Below are 17893 nucleotides of genomic sequence, written 5' to 3' on the forward strand. Positions count from 1 at the left end.
TATGTTGCATAGTCGCTCTCAAAGGGCAAGACGGTCTTGCGTCTCTGTTCCACCTACTAGCATGGTCCCGAAAGTGTCCTAAGGCTCGAGGAACGAGGGCTGTTCCCCCTCAAACTCCACTGTGCCCTTTCAACCAACGTTCTTTACCATTGGAAGGGAGCCTAGTGTTAGGCATAGCTCAATCCATATCACTTAGTTTCCCTTCCTAACTACCAAGCAGCCCTACTTAAGTCCCCAGATGATTGCTACCCATGCTGCACAGAGGCCATCCTATTGAAGACCAGGCCTAGTTGGTTCTGGATCAGAGGAAGCAGCCTTGTCACCTGGCTCAAGGAATTGTTGGACTAGATGGCAGAGCCCTGTTTTCGACCTCCCCTGCAGAATCACATCATCAATGGAAATATCTTCTTTTAGTTCTCCTTTTTTCCACCCTGATGTTTGTTCTTGACTTTATGCCAAGCCCTATATGAAGTGCTTTATGTGTAATACAATATGCAGCTTGTTAATCTTAACAAATTCAGGTATGTATTTCAGGTGCTGGTATATGTACCATAGACAAAATAGAAAATCATATAATGGTAGAGAGCCAGAAGAGAGATTAGAGATCGCGTAGTCTAACTCCCCCATTTGAGTAGTAAGGGACCTGGGACTCAGAGCAAGTGATTTGCTTCGGGTCTGGCAACAGTTCTGTCAAAGGCCAAACTGGAATATAGACCTACTGGTCCCAAATGAAGAACTGGGACAGCAGGGAAGTTTAAAAACAGTTTGGGGGTTGACAATATGCCAGTGTCCCATATCAGAGTGTCCCGGTTTGATGCCCAGCTCCACTCCTGGGTCAGCTCTCCTGCTAATGCATTCGCCGGCAGGCAATGTGATGGTTTAAGTGGTTAGGTCCCTGCTGCCCACCCAGGGGGACCTGGATTGCATTCCATCACCTGGATTTGGCCCCAGTTGAAGGATTTCATGGGCATTTGGGGAGTGTCTCTCTGCCTCTCAAAAAACAAAAACTCAAAACCAATTTTAAAAAACTTAAAATGTAAACATAACAAATACTCTTTTCACACAGATGAAAAGTACACACAAAGCCAATCAAGCAAAGCCAATAAAATGTAATCATTTGTATAACTAGTAATAAAGAAAAAGCTTACCCAATTCATTAGAGCATCAAGTGATATTGACATGAAATGTTAGACGTACTCCCCAAAACAGATTTCATTTCAGAGGTGCAGTGACAATTTTAATCTGTTCCTTTCAAGTTTATGTAGTGGAGAAAAGGCTATTGCTTCTCACTTCCAGAATCCACCCTTTCAGTAGATGAAGGTGGATTGTATTCAGATGTTACATGTATACCTGAGCATTCTAAGCTAGGGTGTAGGGGGATTGGAAAACACGGAAACCTGGAGTTTTTTTTTTTTTTTTTTTTTTTTTTTGACAGGCAGAGTGGACAGTGAGAGAGAGAGAGAGAGACAGAGAGAAAGGTCTTCCTTTTGCCATTGGTTCACCCTCCAATGGCCGCCGCGGCCGGCGCACCACGCTGATCCGATGGCAGGAGCCAGGAGCCAGGTGCTTTTCCTGGTCTCCCATGGGGTGCAGGGCCCAAGCACCTGGGCCATCCTCCACTGCACTCCCTGGCCACAGCAGAGGGCTGGCCTGGAAGAGGGGCAACCGGGACAGAATCCGGCGCCCTGACTGGGACTAGAACCCAGTGTGCCGGCGCCGCTAGGCGGAGGATTAGCCTATTGAGCCGCGGCGCCGGCCGGAAACCTGGAGTTTTATGAAGATACTGCTATCTAGAAACTACTCATCAAATCTCATGGTTAATTTTTTAAATGTGGCAAGCTGCTATCTTAATTACCTGAATACTTACTGAATTACTGTAGACATACAGGAGCATTCTGTAGAGCCAATTGAGTTTATTTCCGTAGTCACAGAAACATGCAAATTAAAACTACAACAAGCTACCATTGGAATGGCTAAAATGAAATGGTTAAAATGATGATTTCATCATACTAATTGTTGGTGAGAATGTGAAACAATCCACACTCAAAAGGAGTGTATTGTTTATAGAAATATATAATAGTACAATAACTTTGGAAAACAATTTGTTTCTTCAACTGTTAAAATATATACCTATTATAGCATCCAGCCATTTTATTCTTGTTTTCCAAAAGATTTGTGCACTACTAGTTCATAGTAGCTAGTAGATAAAATCCAACTTTTCAACAAAGGAATAGAAGACTGGTACAATCATAAAAGCAGGCAATGTTGTAGTTGATTTCTCAATAATGTTGCAGTGGATTCGTTTCTGAGAGGAGGAGCGTGGTGGGGGCAAGAGGCACGGAGTCACCACGCAGACCGCGGGAGTCGGGTGAAAGCAGGCCTGAGGCGAACAGCCTACACACTCATTTATTTGAGTTAGTACAACAGCTTATATAGCCAAGACCAGATAATCCGGTCAAGGGGTGGTCTATGCCCCAACCAATCACAGCCTGTTGCCAGGCAGTTTCCAAAGCATCCAATCACAGCCTGTTGCCAGTCAGGCTCCTGTCACCAGGCAATTTCTGAAACCATCCAATCACGGCCTGCCATCAGTCAGGCTCTGTTGTCATGTGGTTTCTGAAGCCATCCAATCACGGCCAGTTGCCAGGCAGTTTCTGTTGTCAGCGGCCATCTTGGCATGACCTTTTCACCTCAGTGGCCATCTTGGCATGAACTTTTCACCTCAGCGGCCATCTTGATATGACCTTTTCACCTCATTCCACCACATTTCCCCCTTTTCATTTATTTTTGAGCAACGGGAGGCATGATTCTTGGCCATACCATTGTTGACCCCATTTCCATGTGGTCTCCGTATGCAGCTGTGCCTGTCTTAGGTTGTCCCCCAGGGGATCTTACAGGTCATTGACTAACCAGCGCTCAAATCAAGAGACCACAGGATTGCTTGCTCAGATAGGAGCAGGAATGAGGAATAATGGTTATCAGGAATGGCATGACCACACACGGGCTGTGGGCTGTTTGAGTGGCTGACCAGAGTTAGTGGGGTACAAACAGTAACAGATAAGGGTATGGGCAGTTTCTCAGGGTAGGATAATAGGGCAGGTGCATCTGCTAACAAGGCGGATTCTCAGTCTTGTTCAGCTGGTTCTGGTTGGCTGTCAGTTGCAGACTTTATGTTTCTGACTGGTACCCAAATGGGCTGTTCCGCATTCTCTGGAAAGACATAAGCATATCCTTGACCTTTGGTTACCAGAGGGTGTGGTCCTTTCCATTCTCCTGTCAGGGGGTCTTTCCACCTAACCACAGGGGCTGGGGTCTGGGATGGAAAGGATCCCCAGTGTTTATAAGCTGGGCTTATCCCTTGGGAATCAAAAGTAAGAAAATTGATAGTGAAAAGGACCTCAGTCAAAGCAAGTTGTGGGTCTGAGGGCATATGATTGTTTTTCTATCTTTATAAGAGGTCTTTAATTGTTTTATGAGTTCTTTCAATGATTGACTGTCCTTGTGGGTTGTATGGGATACCTGTGGCAGACTGTATGTTCCAAGATTTCAGGAAGGAATTAAAGGAATTAAATTCCTGTGATGTATACGCTGGCCCGTTATCAGTCTTTATGATCCAGGGGACACCAAGGACCAGCATGATTTAACCACCTTTATCACATTACTAGCCTTTTCTCTGGATTGGGCTGTTGCAAATACAGCCTTTGAATAAGTATCTACCACCACATGGACAAACTTAAGTTTACCAAAGGAGTTAATGTGGGTGATGTCAACTTGCCATAGCTTATTAGGAGCAAGGCCTCGCAGGTTCACTCTTGCTTGTTGTTCATCCATACAAATTAACTATTGATATTCACACAATGGATTAAATCTCAAATATTTTGCTGGGTTGGAGAGCCCATGTCAACAACTAGTGCATTCTGTATGCTTGCATTTATATGAAATTCTAGGAAAAGCAAACTAATCTATACTGGCAGAAAGAAGATAAATGATTGCCCAAAGTAATGGCTTTGTTATGTGTCACCTTGGCTTGCTGGAAACTAATTTCCCGGGACTCTTTCTCTTGCATGTTTACAGTTTGGAGGGGTCAAGAGAGATTCTCTCATTTGAAGGCCTAGGGAGTCAGCATTCCCTGCAGCACACATGCACTATTCCTAACCTGTGGAATCACCTCTTTGGTGCAAGGCAGCAGCTGGTTGGGTGTCTGTGTACAGCTTCATAATAAAGGAGCCTGGCTTCTCTAAGACATCGTTGTTATCCATGTCAAAGGCAATGAGAATGGACACAGGCATCCGTGAAACATGTGGTCACAGAGTTCTAGCCTACTTGGGAGATTCCCTATGGATTGCCTGCCAGGTAGACTTTAAACTCCATCTCAGTCACAGAGGCAGCCTTACTGAGACTGCTCAATCTGCCCCTGGAGTTACACAAGCTATTTGCTTGGTAATAAATCTATTGCTTCTGTTTTTCTGCTTGAGCCCTGGTTAATGCACTTGGATAAGACAGGGGTGGGCAGGAGGGAGTGTGAAGAAACTTTTGATGGTTATGCCCTTATCTTGATCAAGGTGACTGTTTAACCTGTGCATCCATGTACAGAAACTATCAAATTGTAACTCTAACGTATGTCAATTTTAGCTTATAAAACCTTTGTTTAAGAGTAAAAATCAGGACGGCGCCGTGGCTCACTAGGCTAATCCTCCACCTTGCGGCGCCGGCACACCGGGTTCTAGTCCCGGTTGGGGCACTGGATTCTGTCCTGGTTGCCCCTCTTTCAGGCCAGCTCTCTGCTGTGGCCAGAGAGTGCAGTGGAGGATGGTCCAAGTGCTTGGGAGAGAGAATGAGGATCTTCCGTCTGCTAGTTCACTCTGCAGATGGCCACAGCAGTCAGTGCTGCACCAGGCCAAAGCTGGGAGCCAGAGGCTTCATCTGTGGTTTTGCATGTGGGTAGCATGGGCCCAAACATTTGGGTCATCTCTGCTGCTTTTCCCAGGCCATTAGCAAGAAGCAGAGCAGCTGGGACATGAACCAGTGCCCATATGTAGGATGCCAGCACTGCAGGTGGCCCAGGAAACCTCAGCCCTGAAATCTGAGTAATCTCAGTAGGCTAGTGCCCTGAAACAATTGAATGAAACAAAATTTCTCTCTAGGAGAATATAAGCCTCAGACCTCAGATTATTTAAACAATAAATATCCAATACATATATAGTATATGGTCAAAAACAGAGACATGAGAACTCAAGAGGATATGAATGGGATCTGATCATACTTTAAAAATAAAAAAGCAAAAAACGGAAAGCAAGCAATATAAAGAGAATCAGGAGGGCACAAAATTTCAGAAGATAACTTAGAAAAACTTGGAAGAAGCCGGTGCCATGGCTCATTTGGCTAATCCTCCGCCTGCGGCACTGGCACCCCAGGTTCTAGTCCCAGTTGGGGTGCCGGATTCTGTCCCGGTTGCTCCTCTTCCAGGCCGGCTCTCTACTGTGGCCCGGGAAGGCAGTGGAGGATGGCCCAAGCGCTTGGGCCCTGCACCCGCATGGGAGACCAGGAGGAAGCACCTGGCTCCTGGCTTTGGATCAGCACGATGCACCGGCCGTGGCAGCCATTTGGGGGGTGAACCAACAGAAGGAAGACCTTTCTCTCTGTCTCTCTCTCTCACTGTCTAACTCTGCCTGTCCAAAAAAAAAAAAAAAAAAGAGCAAAACTTGGAAGAGTGTTAGAAACGAACAATAAATGTTGTACAACTCTATAATGCAACGATCATTGAGCTTAGTAGATGGAAGTACTGTTATAAGATACAACCTGAATAAACTTTCATTTAAAAAATTATTTATTTATTTATTTATTTGAAAGGGGGGAGAGAGGGAGAGAGGGGGAAGAGAGAGAGAGAGAGAATCTTCCACCCACTGGTTCACTCCCCAAATAGCTGCATGGGAGCTGGGTCAATCCGAAGCCAGGAGCCAGGAGCTCCCATGTGGTACAGGGTCCCAAGGACTTGGGCCATCTTTTGTTGCTTTCCCAGGTTCATTAGCAGGGAGCTGGATCAGAAGTGGAGCAGCCACTCAAACCAGAGCCCATATGGGATGCTAGGGCTGCACGCTGTGGCTTTAAACTACTACACCACAGCATGGACCCCCCTGGATGAACTTTGGCAATCTTATACTCAGGGAAGGAAGTCACACATAAAAGGTCATATAATGTATTTTTTTTTTATTTTTTTTATTTTTTTTTTAACTTTTATTTAATGAATATACGTTTCCAAAGTACGAATAATGGATTACTATGGCTTCCCCCCCATACCGTCCCTCCCACCCACAACCCTCCCCTTTCCCACTCCCTCTCCCCTTCCATTCACATCAAGATTCATTTTCGATTATCTTAATATACAGAAGATCAGCTTAGTATACATTAAGTAAGGATTTCAGCAGTTTGCTCCCACACAGAAATATAAGGGAAAAATAATAGATGATTTTTTTTAATGATGATGAAATCAGATCAGACCTATTGTCATGTTTAATCCCAGTGAGAGTCAAGTTGGGAGTTGATAGTTTCTTTTCTTTTCTTTTTTTTTTTTTTTTTTTTACAGAGGATCAGTTTAGTATGCATTAAGTAAAGATTTCAACAGTTTGCACCCCCATAGAAACACAAAGTGAAATATATTATTTGAGTACTCGTTATAGCATTAAATCTCAATGCACAGCACATTAAGGACAGAGATCCTACATGAGGAGTAAGTGCACAGTGACTCCTGTTGTTGACTTTACCAATTGACACTCCTGTCTATGGCATCAGTAATCTCCCTATGCTCCAGTCATGAGTTTCCAAGGCTATGGAAGCCCCTTGAGTTCTCCGACTCTTATCTTGTTTAGACAAGGTCATAGTCAAAGTGGAGGTTCTCTCCTCCCTTCAGAGAAAGGTACCTCCTTCTTTGAAGACCTGTTCTTTCTACTGAGATCTCACTCACAGAGATCTTTTGCCAGAGTGTCTTGGCTTTCCATGCCTGAAATACTCTCATGGGCTTTTCAGCCAGATCTGAATGCCTTTAGGGCTGATTCTGAGGCCAGAGTGCTATTTAGGGCATCTGCCATTCTATGAGTCTGCTGAGTATCTCACTTCCCATGTTGGATCATTCTCCCCTTTATTTATTCTATCGGTTAGTGTTAGCAGGTACTAGACTTGCTTATGTGCTCCCTTTGACTCTTAGTCCTTTCATTATGATCAATTGCGAACTGAAATTGATCACTTGGACTAGTGAGATGGCATTGGTACATGCCACCTTGATGGGATTAAATTGGAGTCCCCTGGTATGTTTCTAACTCTACCATTTGGGGCAAGTCAGCTTGAGCATGTCCCAAATTATACATCTCTTCCCCCTCTTATTCCTACTCTTATGTTTAACAGGGATCACATTTCAGTTAAATTTCAACACTTAAGAATAACTGTGTATTAATTACAGAATTAAATCAGTCATATTAAGTAGAACAGACAAAAAAACTAAGAGGGATAATGTATTAAGTTGTTCATTAACAGTCAGGGCTATGCTGATCAAGTCACCATTTCCCATAGTGTCCCTTTCACTTCAACAAGTTTCCTTTTTGGTGTTCAGTCAGTTGTCACCGATCAGGGAGAACATATGGTATTTGTCCCTTTGGGACTGGCTTATTTCACTCAGCATGATGTGTTCCAGATTCCTCCATTTTGTTGCAAATGACTGGATTTCGTTGTTTCTTACTGCAGTATAGTATTCTAAAGAGTACATATCCCATAATTTCTTTATCCAGTCTACTGTTGATGGGCATTTAGGTTGGTTCCAGGTCTTAGCTATTGTGAATTGTGCTGCAATAAACATTAGGCTGCAGACCGCTTTTTTGTTTGCCAATTTAAATTCCTTTGGGTAAATTCCAAGGAGTGGGATGGCTGGGTCGAACGGTAGGGTTATCTTCAGGTTTCTGAGGAATCTCCAGACTGATTTCCATAGTGGCTTGACCAGTTTGCATTCCCACCAACAGTGGGTTAGTGTCCCTTTTTCCCCACATCCTCGCCAGCATCTGTTGTTGGTAGATTTCTGAATGTGAGCCATTCTAACCGGGGTGAGGTGGAACCTCATTGTGGTTTTGATTTGCATTTCTCTGATTGCTAATGACCTTGAACATTTTTTCATGTGCCTGTTGGCCATTTGGATTTCCTCTTTTGAAAAATGTCTATTGAGGTCCTTGGCCCATCTCTTAATTGGGTTGTTGGTTTTGTTTTTGTGGAGTTTCTTGATCTCTTTGTAGATTCTGGTTATTAACCCTTTATCTGTTGCATAGTTTGCAAATATTTTTTCCCATTCTGACGGTTGTCTCTTCACTCTCCTGACTGTTTCTTTTGCAGTACAGAAACTTCTCAATTTGATGCAATCCCAATAGTTAATTTTGGCTTTGACTGCCTGTGCCTCCCGGGTCTTTTCCAGAAACTCTTTGCCTGTGCCAATATCTTGAAGGGTTTCTCCAATGTTCTCTAGTAACTTGATGGTGTCAGGTCGTAGATTTAGGTCTTTAATCCATGTTGAGTGGATTTTTGTGTAAGGTGTAAGGTAGGGGTCTTGCTTCATGATTCTGCACGTGGAAATCCAATTTTCCCAGCACCATTTATTGAATAGACTGTCCTTGCTCCAGGAATTAGTTTTAGATCCTTGATCAAATATAAGTTGGCTGTAGATGTTTGGGTTGATTTGTGGTATTTCAATTCTGTTCCATTGGTCTATCCTTCTGTTTCTGTACCAGTACCATGCTGTTTTGATTACAATTGCCCTGTAGTATGTCCTGAAATCTGGTATTGTGATGCCTCCGGCTTTGTTTTTGTTGTACAAGATTGCTTTAGCTATTCGAGGTCTCTTGTGCCTCCATATAAATTTCAGCACCAATTTTTCCAGATCTGAGAAGAAGGTCTTCGGTATCTTGATTGGTATTGCATTGAATCTATAAATTGCTTTTGGGAGAATGGACATTTTGATGATATTGATTCTTCCAATCCATGAGCATGGAAGATTTTTCCATTTCTTGGTATCCTCTTCTATTTCTTTCTTTAAGGTTTTGTAATTTTCATCGTAGAGATCTTTAACGTCCTTGGTTAAGTTTATTCCAAGGTATTTGATTGTTTTTGTAGCTATTGTGAATGGGATTGATCTTAGAAGTTCTTCCTCAGCCATGGCATTGTCTGTGTATACAAAGGCTGTTGATTTTTGTGCATTGATTTTATACCCTGCTACTTTGCCAAACTCTTCTATGAGTTCCAATAGTCTCTTGGTAGAGTTCTTTGGGTCCCCTAAATAAAGAATCATGTCATCTGCAAAGAGGGATAGTTTGAGTTCTTCCTTCCCAATTTGTATCCCTTTAATTTCTTTTTCTTGCCTAATAGCTCTGGCTAGAACCTCCAGAACTATATTGAATAGCAGTGGAGAGAGTGGGCATCCCTGTCTGGTGCCAGATCTCAGTGGAAATGCTTCCAACTTTTCCCCATTCAATAGGATGTTGGCTGTGGGTTTTTCATAGATTGCTTTGATTGTATTGAGGAATGTTCCTTCCAAACCCAGTTTGCTTAGAGTTTTCATCATGAACGGGTGTTGTATTTTATCAAATGCTTTCTCGGCATCTATTGAGAGAATCATATGGTTTTTCTTCTGCAGTCTGTTAATGTGGTGTATCACATTGATTGTCTTGCGCACATTAAACCATCCCTGCATACCAGGGATAAATCCCACTTGGTCTGGGTGGATGATCTTTCTGATGTGTTGTTGCATTCTATTGGCGAGAATTTTATTGAGGATTTTTGCATCTATGTTCATCAGGGATATTGGTCTGTAATTCTCTTTCAGTGCTGCATCTTTTCCCGGCTTAGGAATTAAGGTGATGCTGGCTTCATAGAAAGAATTTGGGAGGATTCCCTCTTCTTCAATTGTTCTGAATAGTTTGAGAAGAATTGGAGTTAGTTCTTCTTTAAATGTCTGGTAGAATTCAGCAGTGAATCCATCTGGTCCTGGGCTTTTCTTTGTTGGGAGGGCCTTTATTACTGTTTCAATTTCTGTCTCAGTTATGGGTCTGTTTAGGTTTTCGATGTCTTCCTGGTTCAAATTAGGTAGGTTGCATGTGTCCAGGAATCTATCCATTTCTGATAGGTTTCCCTGTTTGCTGGCATACAAGTCCTTGTAGTAATTTCTGATGATTCTTTTTATTTCTGTGGTGTCTGTTGTTACATTTCCTTTTCATCTCTGATTTTATTGATTTGGGTCTTTTCTCTTCTTTTTTTAGTTAGTTGGGCCAATGGGGGTGTCAATTTTGTTTATTTTTTCAAAAAACCAGCTCCTCGTTTGGCTGATTTTTTGTAATGTTTTTCTTGATTCAATCCTGTTGATTTCTTCTCTGATTTTAATTATTTCTCTTCTCCTACTAGATTTGGGTCTGGTTTGCTGTAGGTTTTCTAGATCCTTGAGGTGAATTGAAAGCTCATCTATTTGGTGCCTTTCCAATTTCTTGATGTAGGCACCTATTGATATAAACTTTCCTCTTAACACTGCTTTTGCTGCGTCCCATAAGTTTTGGTATGTTGTGCTGTTATCCTCATTTACTTCCAGAAAGTTTTTGATTTCTCTTTTGATTTCTTCTATGACCCATTGTTCATTCAGGAGCATGTTGTTCAATCTCCATGTGTTTGCGTATGCTCTAGGGATTCCTGAGTTGTTCATTTCCAACTTCATTCCTTTATGGTCTGAGAAGCTGCATGGTATGATTCTAATTCTTTTGAATTTGCTGAGACTTGCTTTATGGCCTAGTATGTGGTCAATCCTAGAGAAGGTTCCATGTACTGCTGAGAAGAATGTATAATCTTTAGCTGTAGGATTGAAAGTTCTGTATATATCTGTTAGATCCATTTGGGCTATAGTGTCGTTTAAATCTACTGTATCCTTGTTGATCTTCTGTCCTATTGATCTGTCTATTTCTGAGAGTGGAGTATTGAAGTCCCCCAGTACTATTGTATTGGGGTCTAAGTCTCCCTTTAAGTCCGTTAACAAATCTTTTAGATAAACCGGTGCCCTGTAGTTAGGTGCATATACATTGATAATTGTTATATCTTCCTGTTGAATTGATCCCTTAATCATTATGTAGTGTCCCTCTTTGTCTCTCTTAATGGTTTTTGTGGTAAAGTTTATGGTGTCTGATATTAAGATGGCTACGCCTGCTCTTTTTTCATTTCTGTTGGCATGGTATATCTTTTTCCAGCCTTTCACTTTCAGTCTGTATGGATCTTTGTTGGAAAGATGTGTTTCTTGTAAGCAGCAAATAGATGGGTTTTGTTTTTTAACCCAGTCAGCCAAACGGTGTCTTTTAACTGGACAGTTCAGGCCATTCACGTTCAATGTGACTAATGATAAGTGGTAACTTTGCCCTGCCATTTGCCAAAGATAAGTTCTAATATATGCTTTGAATTCCCTGTGATCTTTTGCTGTGAGCTTTCCTTCCTTGGTTTCCTTCCTTTACCTTCTTTCATATTGATGACCGTGTTTCTTTGTTTCTGTGTGTAACACATCTTTAAGCATCTTTTGCAGGGCTGGACGAGTGGCAACAAATTCTTTCAATTTCTGTTTGTTATGAAAAGTCTTTATTTCACCTTCATTCACAAATGATAGCTTTGCAGGATATAATATTCTGGGCTGGCAGTTGTTCTCTCTTAGTACCTGGGCTATATCTTGCCATTCCCTCCTAGCTTGTAGAGTTTCTGATGAGAAGTCAGCTGTGAGTCTGATTGGAGATCCTCTGAGAGTAATCTGACGTTTCTCTCTTGCACATTTTAGGATCTTTTCTTTGTGTTTCACTGTGGAGAGTTTAATTACAACGTGCCGTGGTGAGGGTCTCTTTTGGTCGTGTTTATTAGGGGTTCTGTGAGCTTCCTGTACTAGGATTTCTCTGTCCTTCTCCAAACCTGGGAAATTTTCTGCTAATATCTCACTAAAAAGGCCTTCTAATCCTTTCTCCCTCTCCATGCCTTCAGGAACTCCTAGAACCCGAATGTTGGGTTTTTTAATAGTATCCTGAAGATTCCCGACAATATGTATTAGATTCCTAATTTCCTCTTCTTTTCTTTGGTCTGACTGTATCCTTTCCTGTTCTCTGTCTTCTAAGTCCGATATTCTCTCTTCTGCTTCTCCCATTCTGTTTGTAAGGCTCTCTATTGTGTTTTTCATTTGATCTATTGAATTCTTCACTTCAGTCACTATCCCAGTTTCCTGTTGTACTAGTTGTTTCGTTTCATTTTGATTCCTCCTTAATATTTCATTTTCACGAGAGAGATTTTCTATCTTGTCCATTAAGGATTTCTGTAGTTCAAGAATTTGTTTTTGAGAACTTCTTAATGTTCTTATCAATTTTTTGAGATCTGCTTCTTGCATTTCTTCTATGTCATCATCCTCATAATCTTGAATTGGGGTGTCTTTTTCATTTGAGGGCTTCATGGTGACTTCCTTGTTTTTATTACCTTGGTTTTTGCGTTTGTTATTTGTCATATTGGAGATATTTGGTTTCTTCACTGTGGTGCTTTTTCTTGTTATACTATGACTCTAGATTAAGTGGACTATCTGTTTTTGATGGAGCCTTAGGGCTTGAGATGGGTGTGGCCTGAGAGCTCTGTTTGGTGTGCCAAAGGTGACGCTCCCAGGTTAGGCGTGGTAAACCTCTCTCTCTCTCTCTCTCTCTCTCTTTTTTTTTTGATTCAACAGGGAAGTTATTCTGCACAGCTGAACAAAGTTGGAGGTAGTTAGCAGGCAAATGATATACCCACAGGAGCCAGAGATCAGAAGCTCTTTCCCAAGGACCACACAGGGAATCTGTTCGGCCCTTAGAGTGGGCTCAAATTCTCCTTCAGTCTCCCACTGGGTTGCCAAAGTTACGGAATTGTAGCGTCTCTGGAGAGTGCTCACGTGAATTCCGTGAGTTCTCTCCCCCACCGTCTCTTTTTTCACAGTCTCAGTTCAGTAGCACCATAAATTTACTAAGTCCTAATCTCCTGTTAATTCGCCCCACCCAGAGTCAGGTTTTACTGCTAGGCTCAGGGCCGGTGCAGACCTGAGGTCGCTCTGCTTATGACGTATGTCCAAGATGGCGCCTGCTCTTTGTCTTGCTCGCCCTTGAGAGGTGAGCGGAGAGAGAGAAACCCGTGTCCGTACCAGTCACCTTTTTTTTTTTCCCTCTCTCTCTCTTCCAGTTAGCTTGGTGAAGTCCCCCCCGACCCGGGGGTCGTTCCCTCTAGTCACCTCTCTCCGCTTGCCTGCCGGTGTCTCGGGTTATTGAGGTTCGGCTCACCTCGCGTTCCAGCGCTGGTGTGTTGAGTCTGCCGCTGATGTCCCGAACTGTGGGCTCCCACGCTCTCCACGCAGGTCTGCTCCCCTTCCAGCGCCGATGTGTGGACTCGGAGCCCTGGACTTCCCAAGTCTCCCCGCTGTTGCACTCCCCTTCGAGCACTTGCGCGCAGACCCTGCAGCTTGCGCAGCTCAGTCCCGCGGCTCGGCTTCCGCGGCTCAGTCCCGCGGCTCGGTCCTGTGGTTCGGCTTTCGCGCGCGGTGGGCGACCTTGTTCTCCCAGTAGGTCCTCCGATTCACGCCCACTGGATCCAGAAGAGTTTTGTCTGCAATATTTTCCTGGTTCTTTTTTCTGAGGCTACCGTAACTCCCCTTTTATTAAACTAAATTTTCCCGGACTATCGGTGCGCGCCCTCACTATTCCGCCATCTTGGCTCCGCCCCCATATAATGTATTATTCCATTTATATAAAATATCCAGAATAGGCAAATTCATACAGAAGTCAGATTAGTGGTTTCCAGGGGCTAGGAAGAGGGGAACTGGGGAGTAACTGCTTAATAGGTATGAGGTTTCCTTTTGGGTGAAGAAAATATTCCAGACTAGGTAGTGGCAATAGTTGCTTAACAGCATCAGTGTATGAAATGTCACTGCTGCTAAATTTAAGATTATGTTTAATACATACAAACAAATGTGGTAGATACTTGTGTCATAACATGAGACTGGATGGCACCTCAGTCTGCAGATTCATGGAAGAAGGTGGGAGAAATGTCCCAGCTTTAAAATCTAGTCTATGCAAGACCATTGAGAAGGGGCTGGTGTTGGGCATAGTGTGTTAAGCCACTGCCTGCAACACTGGCATTCCATATGGGGCCCCAGACTTGAGTCCCCAATGCTCCACTTTCTTTCTTTTTTAAGATTTATTTTATTTTATTTTTAAGATTTATTTATTTACTTGAAAGTTACACCGAGGGAGAAGGAGAGGCAGAGAGAGAGAGAGGTCTTCCATCCGATGGTTCACTCCCCACTTGGCTGCAACGGCTGGAGCTGCCAGGAGCTTTTTCCCGGTCTCCCATGTGGGTGCAGGAGCCCAAGGAGTTGGGCCATCCTCTACTGCTTTCCCATGCCATAGCAGAGAGCTGGATTGGAAGTGGAGGAGCCAGGACTTGAACCAGTGCCCACATGGGATACCAGCACTGCAGGCAGCGGCTTTACTCGTCTGGCCTCAGCATCGGCCCTGATGCTCCACCTAATCCAGCTCCTGGATAAAGTACCTGGGAAAGCAGCCATAGATGGCTTGAGTACTTGGACCCCTGCCACCCACCCATGTGGGAGACCTGAATGGAATTCTATGCTCCTGGCTTTAGCCTGGCCCAGCTCTGGCTATTGCAGCTGTTTGGGACATGAACCAGCACATGGAAGACTTCTATTTCTTTCTTTCTCTCTCTCTCTCTCTCTAACCCTGCCTTTCAAATAAAAGTGATTAAAACTTAAACAAAAAAGACCATTGGGAAGTACAGAATGAAGCACAATATTTTGGGTAAGTTTTATTCATTGCAGGATCTGATTCGTGGTCTTGTGGAAGTTTAGGCTCAAAAACTTACCTCATCTGGAAGGAAGTTACTGCACACGGAAAACACAGCCCAGAGTGCATGATGGAGAACTGGAGGCCTGGGAAGGACAAGACTGCTTGTTAGGACATATGTGATATACCAAATCGAGGGGAGATCTTGAAAGCCAGAAGCCATGTGTCTTTCTAGGGAACATTACCGGGTTTGTGGCTGCAGTTCTAATGCTATGCACCACTAGTTTGCCCAGCTGCTTTTACACCACTTACCTGTCACTTTCTGATTATTTTTATCCTAATATTGGACTATCAATTATTCAGTAATGATTTTGCTATATGTGTACTCATAAAAATATACTACCATATGAGTTTTCTGGGCACAAAAATAAAAGTCAAATTGTCAGCTTTTTATTCTTTAACTGTTCTATATATTCCCCAACTATTGCCTATGTTAGAGAATCACAGAGTAGGCCAAAGCAACAAAATTCTGGGTTGGTAATCCCATCTTACCACTAAGGCCCAGGAAGTAAATTTCTCTTCTGCCAGTAAGTTACCAGGAAAGGAGAATATAGTCCCCAAATAACTGCATTTTATTCCTAGTTGCTTACTCAAGAAAAGTGAAGGCACATGGAGTTGCAAAACCATGTGTGCGAAGGTTCCTAGTAGTTTCACTTGTAATATCCATGCTTGGAAAAAGCAAAATGTCCATACATAGGTGAATGGATAAGCAACCCAAAGTACAACCATATCAAGGATTACTGGAGTATTGACTCAGCGATAAAAAGGAACGAACTGTTGATGCCTGAAACAATATGATTAAATTTGAAAAACATGCTGAAGCAGAAAAGTCAGACACAAAACAGTATATATTGTCTAATTATGAGTATGAATCTCTGGAAGGCCTAATGTAATCTGAAATGACAGGAAATATGTTATTTGTTGTCTAGAACTGGGAGTAGCATATAAGATGGACTGACAAGAGGGGTTATTGGAGATGTTATATATCTTGGTTATTTTATTGGCTGCAAGGATGTACAAATTTGTTAAAACCTGTAGTATATCTTAGACTGTCTTCATTTTGTCATATGTAAATTATAACAATTACAAATTATATTCCTAAACTTATACTTCAAAATCACAAGTGAAATTTTCCAGGTCTCATGCCAGACCTGGTAAACTGGAATCTCTGGAATTGGCATCCAGATATGTATGTGCTGAAAAAATCTTTACAGATGATTCACATGAGCATCTCTGGTTAAGAGCCACATCTGCAGGTGGAAGATGGAAAGATCATAGTTAGATTAAATTAAATAAGTCCAAAACAGTTTGCATAACAAGGCTATATTTTTATAAAAAAATGTATAGACTCAGAAACTATATGGAAATAAAACAATTGTTTATGAGATTTCTGGGTATTTCATAGTACAGCCTTTGCTTTTCTGCATACTTAAAAATAATGACCATATACTTCATTTTCATTGAGAAATATGAGTTATTTTAAAATTAGCACAGGGCTGACCTTGTGGCACAGCAGCTTAAAAAGCTGTTTGTGGGGCCGGCACTGTGGTGGAGTGGGTAAAGCTGCTGCCAGCAGTGCCGCCATCCCATATAGTTGTCGGTCGAGTTCTGGTTGCTCCACTTCCAAACCAGCTCTCTGTTATGGCCTGGGGAAGTAGTGGAAGATGGCCCAAGTCCTTGGACCCCTGCATCCATGCAGGAGACCCAGAAGAAGCTCCTGGTTCCTGGCTTTGGATTGGCACAGCTCGGGCCATTGTGGCCAGTTGGGGAGTGAACCAGTGGATAAAAGACCTCTTCCCTCTCCCCTCTCTTCTCTTTGTACAACTTACCTTTCAAATAAATAAATCTTTTTTTTTTTTTAAAAGCTGTTTGCAATGCTGGCATTTCCAATCCAGCTTCCTGCTAATGTGCCTAAAAAGGCAGCAGAAGATGGCCCAAGTACTTGGAGTTGGCCTGGTCTCAACCTGGCTGTTGTGGCCATTTGGGGAGTAAACAAGCAAATGGACAATCTTTCGCTCGCTCGCTCGCTCTACTTTTCAAATGAATAAATAAATCTTTAAAAATGCCAGGGAGTGCAGTGGAGGATGGCCAAGTACCTGGGCCCTGCACCCCATGGGAGACCAGGATAAGTACCTGGCTCCTGCCATCGGATCAGCGCAGTGCGCCGGCCGCAGCACGCTGGCCGCAGTGGCCATTGGAGGGTGAACCAATGGCAAAAGGAAGACCTTTCTCTCTGTCTCTTTCTCTCACTATCCACTCTGCCTGTCCAAAAAAAAAATGCAGATAAAACCATAAGAAAGCATAAAGTAGAGGAACCATGAACTTGGTGCAGGCCAGGATGGAAGGCATCAGCGATATTGGTGGAGGAGTTGGCCTTAAGTCAAAAGGAAGGGCATCCATTCCATGTAGATGGAAGGCAGAAGGCAGTGAATTAGGTAAATTAGGAGATTTGAGGCCAGATTTTTTCCATTTTCTCTATAAAGCAGAAGATGAGGTCAGCTGCTGGGAAGGATGGAGGTGGGAGTGGTGCCGGCTTTGTGTAATTCACATGGGAACTAGAAACTCACCTTTAGCCTTGACTGTCCATAGTTTCAGGGGTGAGCTTCTTCCTCTTCCTCTTCCTCTTCCTCTTCCTCTTCTTCTTCTTTGACGGGCAGAGTTAGATAGAGAGAGAGAGACAGAGAGAAAGGTCTTCCTGTCGGTTCACTTCCCAAAATGGCTGCTATGGCCGGTGCACTGCGCCGATCCGAAGCCAGGAGCCAGGTGCTTCCTCCTGGTCTCCCATGGGGTGCAGGGCCCAAGCACTTGGGCCATCCTCCACTGCACTCCCTGGCCACAGCAGAGAGCTGGACTGGAAGAGGGGCAACCGGGACGGAATCCGGCGCCCCGACCGGGACTAGAACCCTGGGTACCGGCGCCACAGGCAGAGGATTAGCCTAGTGAGCCGGCCAGGGATGAACTTAAAATTATATTCACACCGTGTG

The 17893-nt window shown here is 43.3% G+C and overlaps 1 long non-coding RNA gene across 1 annotated transcript; it reads right to left on the bottom strand.

Annotated features, from left to right (window-relative positions):
• Positions 1-1764: 1764 nt before the first annotated feature.
• LOC138848574 (uncharacterized) lies at positions 1765-17549 on the bottom strand. The gene is made up of 3 exons (XR_011386508.1): positions 17477-17549; positions 14929-14995; positions 1765-3210 (listed from the first exon to the last, which is right to left on the bottom strand). It is a non-coding gene; the product is annotated as an uncharacterized lncRNA (long non-coding RNA).
• Between the last annotated feature and the right edge of the window lie 344 nt (positions 17550-17893).

The sequence above is a fragment of the Oryctolagus cuniculus genome, chromosome 2 (assembly GCF_964237555.1).
Source record: "Oryctolagus cuniculus chromosome 2, mOryCun1.1, whole genome shotgun sequence".
In the NCBI taxonomy this organism is placed as follows: Eukaryota; Metazoa; Chordata; class Mammalia; order Lagomorpha; family Leporidae; genus Oryctolagus; species Oryctolagus cuniculus.